Source organism: Prunus avium, chromosome 4 (genome assembly GCF_965620075.1).
Source record: "Prunus avium chromosome 4, drPruAviu1.hap1.1, whole genome shotgun sequence".
NCBI lineage: Eukaryota > Viridiplantae > Streptophyta > Magnoliopsida > Rosales > Rosaceae > Prunus > Prunus avium.
This window is the reverse complement of record NC_142287.1, coordinates 11,037,065-11,047,112: the sequence shown is the minus strand read 5'-3', so window position 1 is coordinate 11,047,112 and position 10,048 is coordinate 11,037,065.

Here is a 10,048-nt window from a genome sequence, read left to right as displayed (position 1 = left end):
TCACCTTGATGATCTCAACCTTGAGCTCTCACTTGCACCACCGAATGCCCAGACAAGGGCTCCTCCAACTCCTGTCTTCCCAAACTCCACATATCATCACGGCACGGCCTCAAACTTTGTTGAGGCAATACCGAACTTTTCTGAGGCACTGTCGAACAGAGCAGTGCTGCTAGGAGGCATGATTAGCAGCAAGCTCACTCCAACAGATCATCTGCATGTGGCACAGAGGTCTGATAAGGCAGCGGTAGAGGAGTCCCACAATTTAACTGTGCTCCACGCGGTCTCCGCTACCAATTTGGGCATGCGATTACTGGCGAGGACAAGGGAGTGTGCCGCGATGAGCGAGGAAATAGCTTCCTTGAAGGCTATGGTGGCGGACTTGCAGAAGCGGCTCTACTGTGCCAATCTGCACGTGGAAGCACTGCAGAGGAAAAATGAGGATCATGTCGAGCTGCTGCAGATTCTACAAGTAAGAGAAAATAGAGGCAAGCCATGATGATGATGGAGATGAAGAAGATGAAGAAGATGATGAAGAAGATGATGATGATGATGTTTTTTATTTTTATTGTTTTTATTTTTGTTTTTATTTTTATTTTTTATGCAATGTTTGAAATAAAAATGTGTTTTAACACTCAGAAATAAACTAACTAACCATACCACGTAAATAAATAAATAAACTAACATAACACACAAAAACAGAAACAAAACAAAAACAAAGACTCAACAGAAAAGAAAATAAAAAAAAAACTTAATTTAAAAACACACAATATACAAGCAACTCACGGATGACCAGTTAAGGGCCTCAGAAAACACAGCCAGGGGATCCGGGAAGGTTGGAGGGGTCACAATGGTCCCGCTTAAAACCCAAACTTCTTAGACACCGAAGGTGTCGCCTATAGAACTCCTAGACACTGTATTGACGGAAGTGCTCACTGGAGTTACCATAAGTCAGCTCATATGAAAAATCTTTTTAAAATTTTTAAGATAAGAAACAAAAACAAATTAAGATAAAATGGAACAACAAACCATAAACAAAAATGAACTAAGTACTGTAAACAAATTCAAACAAACAACATAAATTGTTGTACTAAAAGAAACAAACCAAGAAACCAAAGAAAAAAAAAAACAAACAGCACTTTCTATCACCCGTTTATTACCATTTGGACAGATTCGTTTCTATGTTTTTCAGCTTCGACCTCTGTTCAGTTTTTAGGTTATAACTTTCCAACCGTAAGTCCAAATTTTACGTTCTTTATATAGTTGGATTCAGCATAGAAAAACAAAGAACTCAACGCGGACCAAAAGGCAAAAACAACTACGAAAATAAACAGAATTCAAAGAAGAGAAAGGATTGAAATGCTCCCCCTTGAAGCGATTAGCTGGAGAGTGGTTGGCCATAGCAGCTGGAGGTCGACTTCTCCGCTACTCCATACTCCATGTCTCTATGGATTGGGTTGTCTCCTCTCTCTCCCTCTTTCTTATTGAGCTACTTCAGAAATGCTTAAAGAAAGACAAGGAAACTTGAAACAGATTTTTAGATTTATTGGATTAGGAAACCATAACTTAAATGAAAAGGATAAACTAAACTAAAACATCAAGATTAGGGATCTTGACCACAAACATCTAATTCCATGCTTCAAAGTAATAAGCACCAATGGGTTGTGTAAGCTGGGACTTAAACCCAGTTCTCTTGCTTGTTGGGCAATTGTCCTTTTCTGTTGGACTACAAACACAACTTGTCCATCAATGACATTAACTTTAAAACAAGAAATTGTCTAGAAAAACATGAAACTGAAAAATAAAAATAAAACAAGGGAAAAGAAATAGAACCAAACTATGTTGCCAATCCCCGGCAACGGCGCCAAAAACTTGTTGTGTAGATACAGCTGCACCAAAATGGATTCAGTTGCATCCTCAACTTGTGATACTCGCAAGTGCACGAGCCGTTTGGTAGTATAGCATATGTAAGTGCGAGGTCGATCCCACGAGGATTGGTGATTGAATGATCCAATTCATTTTCCCTATACAAAACAGAAACAAAAACAAAGAACATGAAAGAAGGAAAAAAGAAAATAAGAAAGTAACTCAAGCAAATAAGTTCCCAAGTTCAATTAGATTAATGGATTGATTCTAGCTAAAGTATGGTTAAGCCATGGTGTGTGGTCATAACCTTGTGTTCCTAATTCCCTAATTTGATCATTTGTTGTCTAACCTAAAATTAAGCATTAGGAACTCATTAAGCATAGAAGAACAATTTAAACAACCAAGCATGTATCTAATCCCTGTTGTCGAATGTCCATACATACTCTTCCTATTCATAGTTCAATTCGAATTAAAGCATGGTGTCTACTCTTAATTCAAACCAAGATAGCTAACATGCAAGCCTAAATGGTGATCAATCATTCAAACTAGCATATTAACTTATAAGCATAATGAATAAGAACAAAAACCATAATTGAAACTTGGAAACTAATCAAACTTGAAACTAAAGAAAAGAATTTACATAATGAAAAGTAAAGTGGAACTAAGAAAAACTTAAGGAGAATTTCAGCACAAAGATCTCATTATAACAATTGAAAACTAGAAAGGAAAACTAAGAGAATTTGAGGGAGAGAAGGAAAGGGAGCTCTAGAGAAGTGTTTGAGAGCTCCCCCCCTTGGGGTGTGTTTTCAAGCTTGGGAAACCTCACTATATATAGGCCTAAGGAAGCTGAAAATCTGAATTAAGTATGGCTAATGCATACAACACTTGTTTTATAAAATCTGAAATGGTTGATGCACTTCACTAATGCATACAACACTTCCATTATAAAATCTGAAATGGTTGATGCACTTCACTAATAAATCCCACCAGCAGCCCTAGCTCATCTTCATGTCACCATGACCAAGCTTCCAACCAGAAATAATAGCTCATCCTGAGGTCAGCATGACCAGCAACTTCAAGGGCTTACGAATTGGGCTTCCCTTAAGCAAATTAAGACTTTAAGCACTCGAACTTGAAGTTCAGAATGTCTTCTTTCCAGCCATATATCATTTGGGCCAATCCAAGGTCGGAGGAGGAAGTTAAGGCCAAAACAAATTGCTAACTCATTTTGCGCGCTGATAAAATCCATCCTGAGCATGGATCTGTGTTTGCTAGGTAACAGACTCCATATTTATCCAATGGGGCTGAATTTTGGATATGTTATATTACACACCCATTGGAACAACTTTCATGAAGAATGTGGCCTCATCCGAGCTATGTAGGTTGCTGAAACAAAGCTTGCAATATGACCTACGAAACTGGGCTGGCAGGGGACTGTAGCCAAAATTGAGTTTGTCTTTAAGCTCTTCATCCATTCATCCAAATTAGGCCCTAACATGCATAGATTGCATCATTTACTATCCAAAGCCCTCATTATTACCTAAAGCTCAATGAACTGAAAGATAAACACAAAAAGGATTAAAAGCACAAGTTTAACTCAAAAACATAACCAAATCATAAGCTAGAAGGGTACAAAATGATATGTAAATATGCACCGATCAATAGCTGGAAAGAAGATTCTGAGGTACCTATAGAGAACAAAGGCTTATATGTTGATTTACAGACACACAGAGAATTTAGACCTTGTTGGTTATGCTAATGCGAATCTTGGAAAAGCAGAGGATGATTACATCTCTACTTCATGTTTTCTTTTCAAGATGGCAGGAGCAATTGTTGCTTGGAAGAGTGCTAAACAAACTGGTGTTTCGAGTTCAACCATGTTTTCAGAATACATAGCTTGCTATGAAGCCACTTCTCATGCAGTATGGCTAAGGAATTTTATTAAAGACATTAAGGTGGTGGACTCAATCTCTAGACCAATACAGATATATAATGACAACACTGCAGTTGTTTTTCACTGCATAAACAACAAGATGTCATCTAGACTTTAGCATATTGTCAAAAATAATTTAATAGTGAGGGAGAAGGTGGTGGACAAACTAGTTAGGTTTGATCATATCAAAACTCAAGATATGATTGAAGATCTGTTCACGAAGTTTTTGCCTTCAGAAGCTTTTCTGAGACATGTTGAGAGTATGAGATTATTTCCTAGTTTTGATGCTGCAATCTGGTGGGAGTCTTGTTCCCATTATGATATTTTACTAGTTTGTTTATTTTTGTTGTTTTCTAGATTTAGGGATTTGCATTTATGGATGTTAATTTGGTTGATAGTTTCATTTATTATTGAATAAATTCTTCCATTTTGACTATTTAGCTGTTTAAACTTATTATGCAATTTTGTTTATGCATGTGAGTTTATGGTCTCTTTTGAGATACTATTGTTTTAATAACTGTTGGGGTCTTTTTTCGTCGGAAGGCTCGTCCGGGCTTGTTGATTCTTGGACTGCAATAGAGTGGTGGATCAAGCCTTCGTTGCCCATTTTTCTGAGTTAGCGAGGACTAGGCCCAAAGCATCCCGAGGGAGAAGCAAGTCCCAGGGAAGTACTATGTTCTTCTTCCAGCGGCTGCGTGTTTGCTGCTAATGTTTTCGGCAGCTTGATGAAGAGTTGAAGATGACTTGCTGATGTTTCCGACAGCTTGAAGAAGAGTTGAAGGTGACTTGCTGATGCTTTCGGCAGCTTGACGAAGAATTAAAGATGACTTGCTGATGTTGATATGAGATTGTGTGAGCTTGGCATGAGAGCTTGGAGTGTGGGAGCTAAAGACCCACAAGTTTAGCAAATGAGAATGCATGTGCTTGGCTTGGTGTTGGATATGCTTGAGTTTGGGTGTTGATAATTTGTTGTTTGTGGCTATGGCTATGGGGATTTAAGAGTTTCAAGAGGAGGATGAGAGGAAAAGCTTGAGATTTGAAGGCTATGATGTTTATAGCTTGGAAGGAAGGAAAAGCTTGGAGTTATGTTTGGTGAGGCTTTATGGATTTAAGAGTTTCAAGAGAAGGAGAATGGGAGGAAAAGCTTGAGGTTTGAAGGCTATGATGTTTATAGCTTGGAAGGAAGGAAAAGCTTAGAGTTATGCTTGGTGAGGCTTTATGGATTTAAGAGTTTCAAGAGAAGGAGAATGGGAGGAAAAGCTTGAGGTTTGAAGGCTATGGTGTTTATAGCTTGGAAGGAAGGAAAAGCTTGGAGTTATGCTTGGTGAGGCTTTATAGAGAAGATGATGTATTTCAAGGGTGAGAAAGTAGGAGACATGGTGGTGATGGTTGAGGAATGGCTAGGATGGTCGCTGAAATGCTTGCAGCGGCCAAAGGGAGGAAGGAAAGTGGTCTGATGGTTGCTGGGGTGCTTCAGCAACCAAGAGATGTTGGTCGATGGTTGTTGGGATGCTTGCAGCAGCCAAAGGATGAAGGTTGATGGCTGGGATGGCCGCTGGAATGCTTGCAGCAGCCGAATGGAGGAAAGAAGATGAGTTCTCATGGTTGCTGAGAAGCTTGCAGCAACCAAGAGAGGTTGATTTTTCCTAGCGAATGCCTCCCAATTTATAGAGGATGAGGGTTTTCCTTTATTTCCAATAGGTAAAGGGAGGTGCTAGAACCAGCCTATTTCCAATGGTTACAAGGGAGCACTGGGGCATGCTATTTTCCAGAAGGTAAAGCTAGGCATTGGAAAATGACTATTTCCTACGGGTAAAAGGAAGTGTCGAAATTGGCTTGTTTCCAGTGGATAAAGCTAGGTATTTGGAAAATTCCTATGGGTAAAAGGAAGTGCTTGGAAAATATCTCATTTGCTTAGCCACATTGGAGAACTCTAAGTAATGGGCTTGGACTTTGGTGCTCCCAAGTAGCTAGCCCAAAGTCTCCATTATCCAAGAGCATCCGTGGGCCTTGTGGACCTCCATAACCTTCCACACCACAATCCCTCATGCAAGCCCCGTAAACCACATGACTTGGGTTCATGTGAGCTTGATAGGTGATTGACATATGAAAAATGTATTATTGGCTTCGCATGGCATGCACACTATTTCTATATTTATTTAATAAATTAATTCCCAAAATACATCTTGGATTAACGCATGACAAACATTATATGTTATATTGGGCTTTAAACATCTTTGGGCTTCCCGTGACTTTTTTGGGCCTCAACAATAACATTGCGGATTGACTCTTGCTAAGTCGTAAAGGGGTACTTGTACTGAAATGCATAAAGATTCACATTAAAGATCAGTACATATTAAGGTTCGCGTTGTAGGTGCTTCATGTGCTTTGAGATTGCATTATGTGATTATAGATGGCCTGTTTTTAATAAAGAGAGCAGTGCTTATCGATAGTTCATTCTATGAGGAGGTGTCGCTTTCGTGACACTTAGAATTGACGATATAATGTAGGAAATAAATAGAAAAATTATGGAATTGACGGATTTATGAAGGGTACACCTAGGTGGAAAAGGAATTATTATTTTTCAATGCTTTCAAATGGTTTTGATGAATTGATTGAATGTATGAATGGTTATAGTGCATGCTTGATTATTGTACGAATATAGAACATGGATTAAATGAATTTTCAAATGGTTTTAACAGTCGATTTACCCCCTGAACTTGTATGCTACTTTCAATTTGCACCTAGGGGTGGCAATTTCGGACACGACCCGATACACGACTCGAAACCCGCACGAGAAATTAGCGGGTTCAACCGGCACGATAAAAAAACAGGTCAATTTCGGGTCAACCCACTATAACCCGTTTATTAAACGGGTGGGTTTCGGGTCAACCCGCTAACCCGCTATAATACATGTCTAACCCGTTTATTTAAACGGGTCGTGTCACGGGTCATGTCAACCCGTATAATACATGCCAACCCGCGAAAAAATAAGCAGAAATAGAGACTTCATCACACACACAAGGGGTTTCGAACCCTTACCACCCTCATTACTCTCCACCACCTTATTCACCATGCTACATACAACTTTGTGATTATATTCTATGACTTTTGATATTTATAATGTTTCTTTTTCTTTCTTTTCCTTCTATCTTCTCCTCTCGTTTTTTATTTAAATTTTTTCAATTGTGAGTTTTGTAACATGCATGTTACTATTTATGAACCCGTTACACGACTCGAAACCCGCACGATAAAAGACGACCCGAACCCGACACGACACGTTTATTAAATGGGTTGGGTTCGGGTTGAACATTCTTGACACGTTTATTATCCCGACACGACATGACACGACACGAACCCGACACGACACGACCCATTGCCAGCCCTAAATTGCACCCTTAACTTTGTTTTTGGAAAATTAAGTATACAAACTAATTTTTATTGCCAATTCTCTCTCTGCCGTCTAAATCTCAACATTTCATCCAATTTGCCATTAAATATCAGGGCAAATTGGTCCTTTTATATATTAAAATAATTAAATACTTAAAATAAAATAATATGAAATATAAAATAAATAAATAAAGAATTTTAATAAACAAAGGGGAGGAGGGAGCTCTAATGGGGGGGGGGGGAGAGAGAGAGAGAGAGAGAGAGAGAGAGAGAGAGAGGGAGAAAAGGGAGGTGATGACCGCGGAAGGGGAGGAAGGTTTGTTGGGGGGTATGGGTCTGTTGTTGGTGGAGGGTTGTCATGGGGGAGAAGAAAATGCTGCGGGGGGAGGAGGGGGGTCATCTCACGAACCCATCCTCATCCTCAACCCCAACCCACCCAACCACTATCCCTTCCTTCACATCCACTTGGCAGACCCCAATCCCATATCCTCTAACAAATTCAATAATGCCAAGAAAAAGCGCTTGCAAGAATAAACAACCCGACATGCAATAGAGTCTTACGGAGTCGAAGATGCCTCCTCCTTTTTATTTTTATTTTTTAATTTTCGATAAATTGGTATTCAATTAATATCTAGAATTGCATTAATTTGGATTTGAATTTGAATTTCATTTTTGTTGTTGTTTTTTGGGTCGATTTGAATTTGAACAGTGAGTCGACAACATCAGTTGCTACATTGGATGGGAGAATACATTTGATGGAGAGTAATTGGTATTCAATTAGTTGCTACACCCCATCTCCCTTGATAGAGTGGGTCAGGCAGGTTTGGGGTCTGTTGGGTGGATGTGGAGGAAGGGGTGGTGGTGGGGTGGGTTGGGGATGGTGAATGGTTTGGGGGTGAAAAAAACAGGAGGGAGGAAGGGCGAGGGGTTTAAGGGCGGGGATTAGTCTGGGGGTGGAGGGTGGCTTGCAGTGGGTGGTGGTCATGAGGAATGGGAGGAGAAGAAAACACAGTGGGGTAAGGGGTGAGGGGAGGGGAAGGGGCTGGGTTCTGGGTCTGTGCTATGTGTCCCCATGATTTTTTTTCTTTTTTTTCTTTTTTCTTCAATTTTTTCAAAAATAATAATAATTTTTTTTTAATGATTTAATAGAAAATTGGATTAAATGTTGAGATTTAGATGGTAGGGGGAGAATTGGCAATAAAAATTAGTTCATGTATTTAATTTTCCCAAAAAAAAAAAGTTAAGGGTAAATTGAAAATATCGTACAAGTTCATAAGGCAAATCAACAGTTAACCCTTACTATTATGATAATATACCAAATATCATGGTTGAAAACAACTGGTCTTGCCTATAAATAACTTAATAAGTTTGTACAAAAGATGTCCTTAACATTAATTATTGTTGAGGCCCAAAAAAGTCTAAGGAAAGCCCAAGCATATTTCAAGCCCAATACAGTGCTTTTTGTAAAGAAGCCTAGCCGATACACACATGCCATGCCAAGCAATGTTATAATTTGGCACGTGGGAAGTCAAATTAACATGTGGAATTTACCAATTTCATTCATGTCTGAGCTCACCTAACTCATTTTCTAATCAAGCATATTTAACAGGCCTAAGCTATTACAATACTGCAAGCTCAAACATAAGCACACATATAACATGCAACACCAAGCAACTTCCTTTAGTGTCGAATCACACAAGCTTAAGTGGGCCCAAGCCACATGCATGTCTGGGGCTTGCTAAGTGGGTTGTGGTGTGGATGGGTACAAGGATCCATGAGGCCTATTAAAGGTTCAAAAGAATGGAGGTTTTGGGCTACTTGGGAGCACCAAAACCCAAGCCCATTTCTATTGAGCCTATTGAATAGGTAAGTAGAGAGCATGTCTTCTTCCAGCCTTTATTACCCGACCTCCAATTTCCTTACAACACCAAAACCACAATCATAAACCGTTGCCACTCTGACTTCAACAACAAATACCCAGCACTAAAGCCTCAGTCACACTTACTGTGTCATCAACCTAAGTAGCCCATTCATTACCTTCTTGAGCTTGAGTGGCTATAAAAGGGAAAAATGTTTAACTAGAAAGGGAGAACAAGAAACCAACAACAGAGCAAGCAAGACATACACCCACTACTGGAAACACCAGCTGAGCCATTTCATCCTATCCTTTTCCCCCTAAAACCATCATGTTTCTCTTCTTTCATAAACCACTCCAAGCCATGAACATCACCTAGAAAACCATATCAAGCTATCTCAGAACAACAGTAATAGAGCAGGCTATAATCTCACTACTGGAAATACTCAAGCTTAGCCCCATAAGCCATCCCTCTCTCTTTTTCACAAAAACCATCACCTTCTTCTCTCAGAAACTATCACCTACCCTTTTCACAGAAACTAGAAACCATTTTGAACCCCTAAAACGTATTTTTTTCAGAATCATGTTTCTACTCAAGCATCCCAAGCAGATGCTCTCTTGCTAAACTCATGGAGACTTAGCTCCCAAGCCACAAGCCTCTCATGCCAAGCCTAAACTTTTGATTCACTGATCATTATTTGCTTAGTGAGAAAAACCAAAGTATTCTCTAAGAATCAACATTCTTTCAGGATATTTTGGGGCCTAGTTCTTGAACCTAAGCAAAAGGGCAACAACACTCTTTCTTTACAGCGGGCCCGAGTCCACCTAGAGCTGCTGGAACAAAAAGACCCCCATACAAATGGTGACTCTGCTGGGGATTAGGCCATTTTCTATTATAGTGGTTCCTCCACAACCACAAGCTTTATGGAACATCCATTGTCGCATCTTGGGATCGGCTCCACCGTAGCACGATATTGTCCGATTTGGGCCCCCCTCTCTGCCCTCAC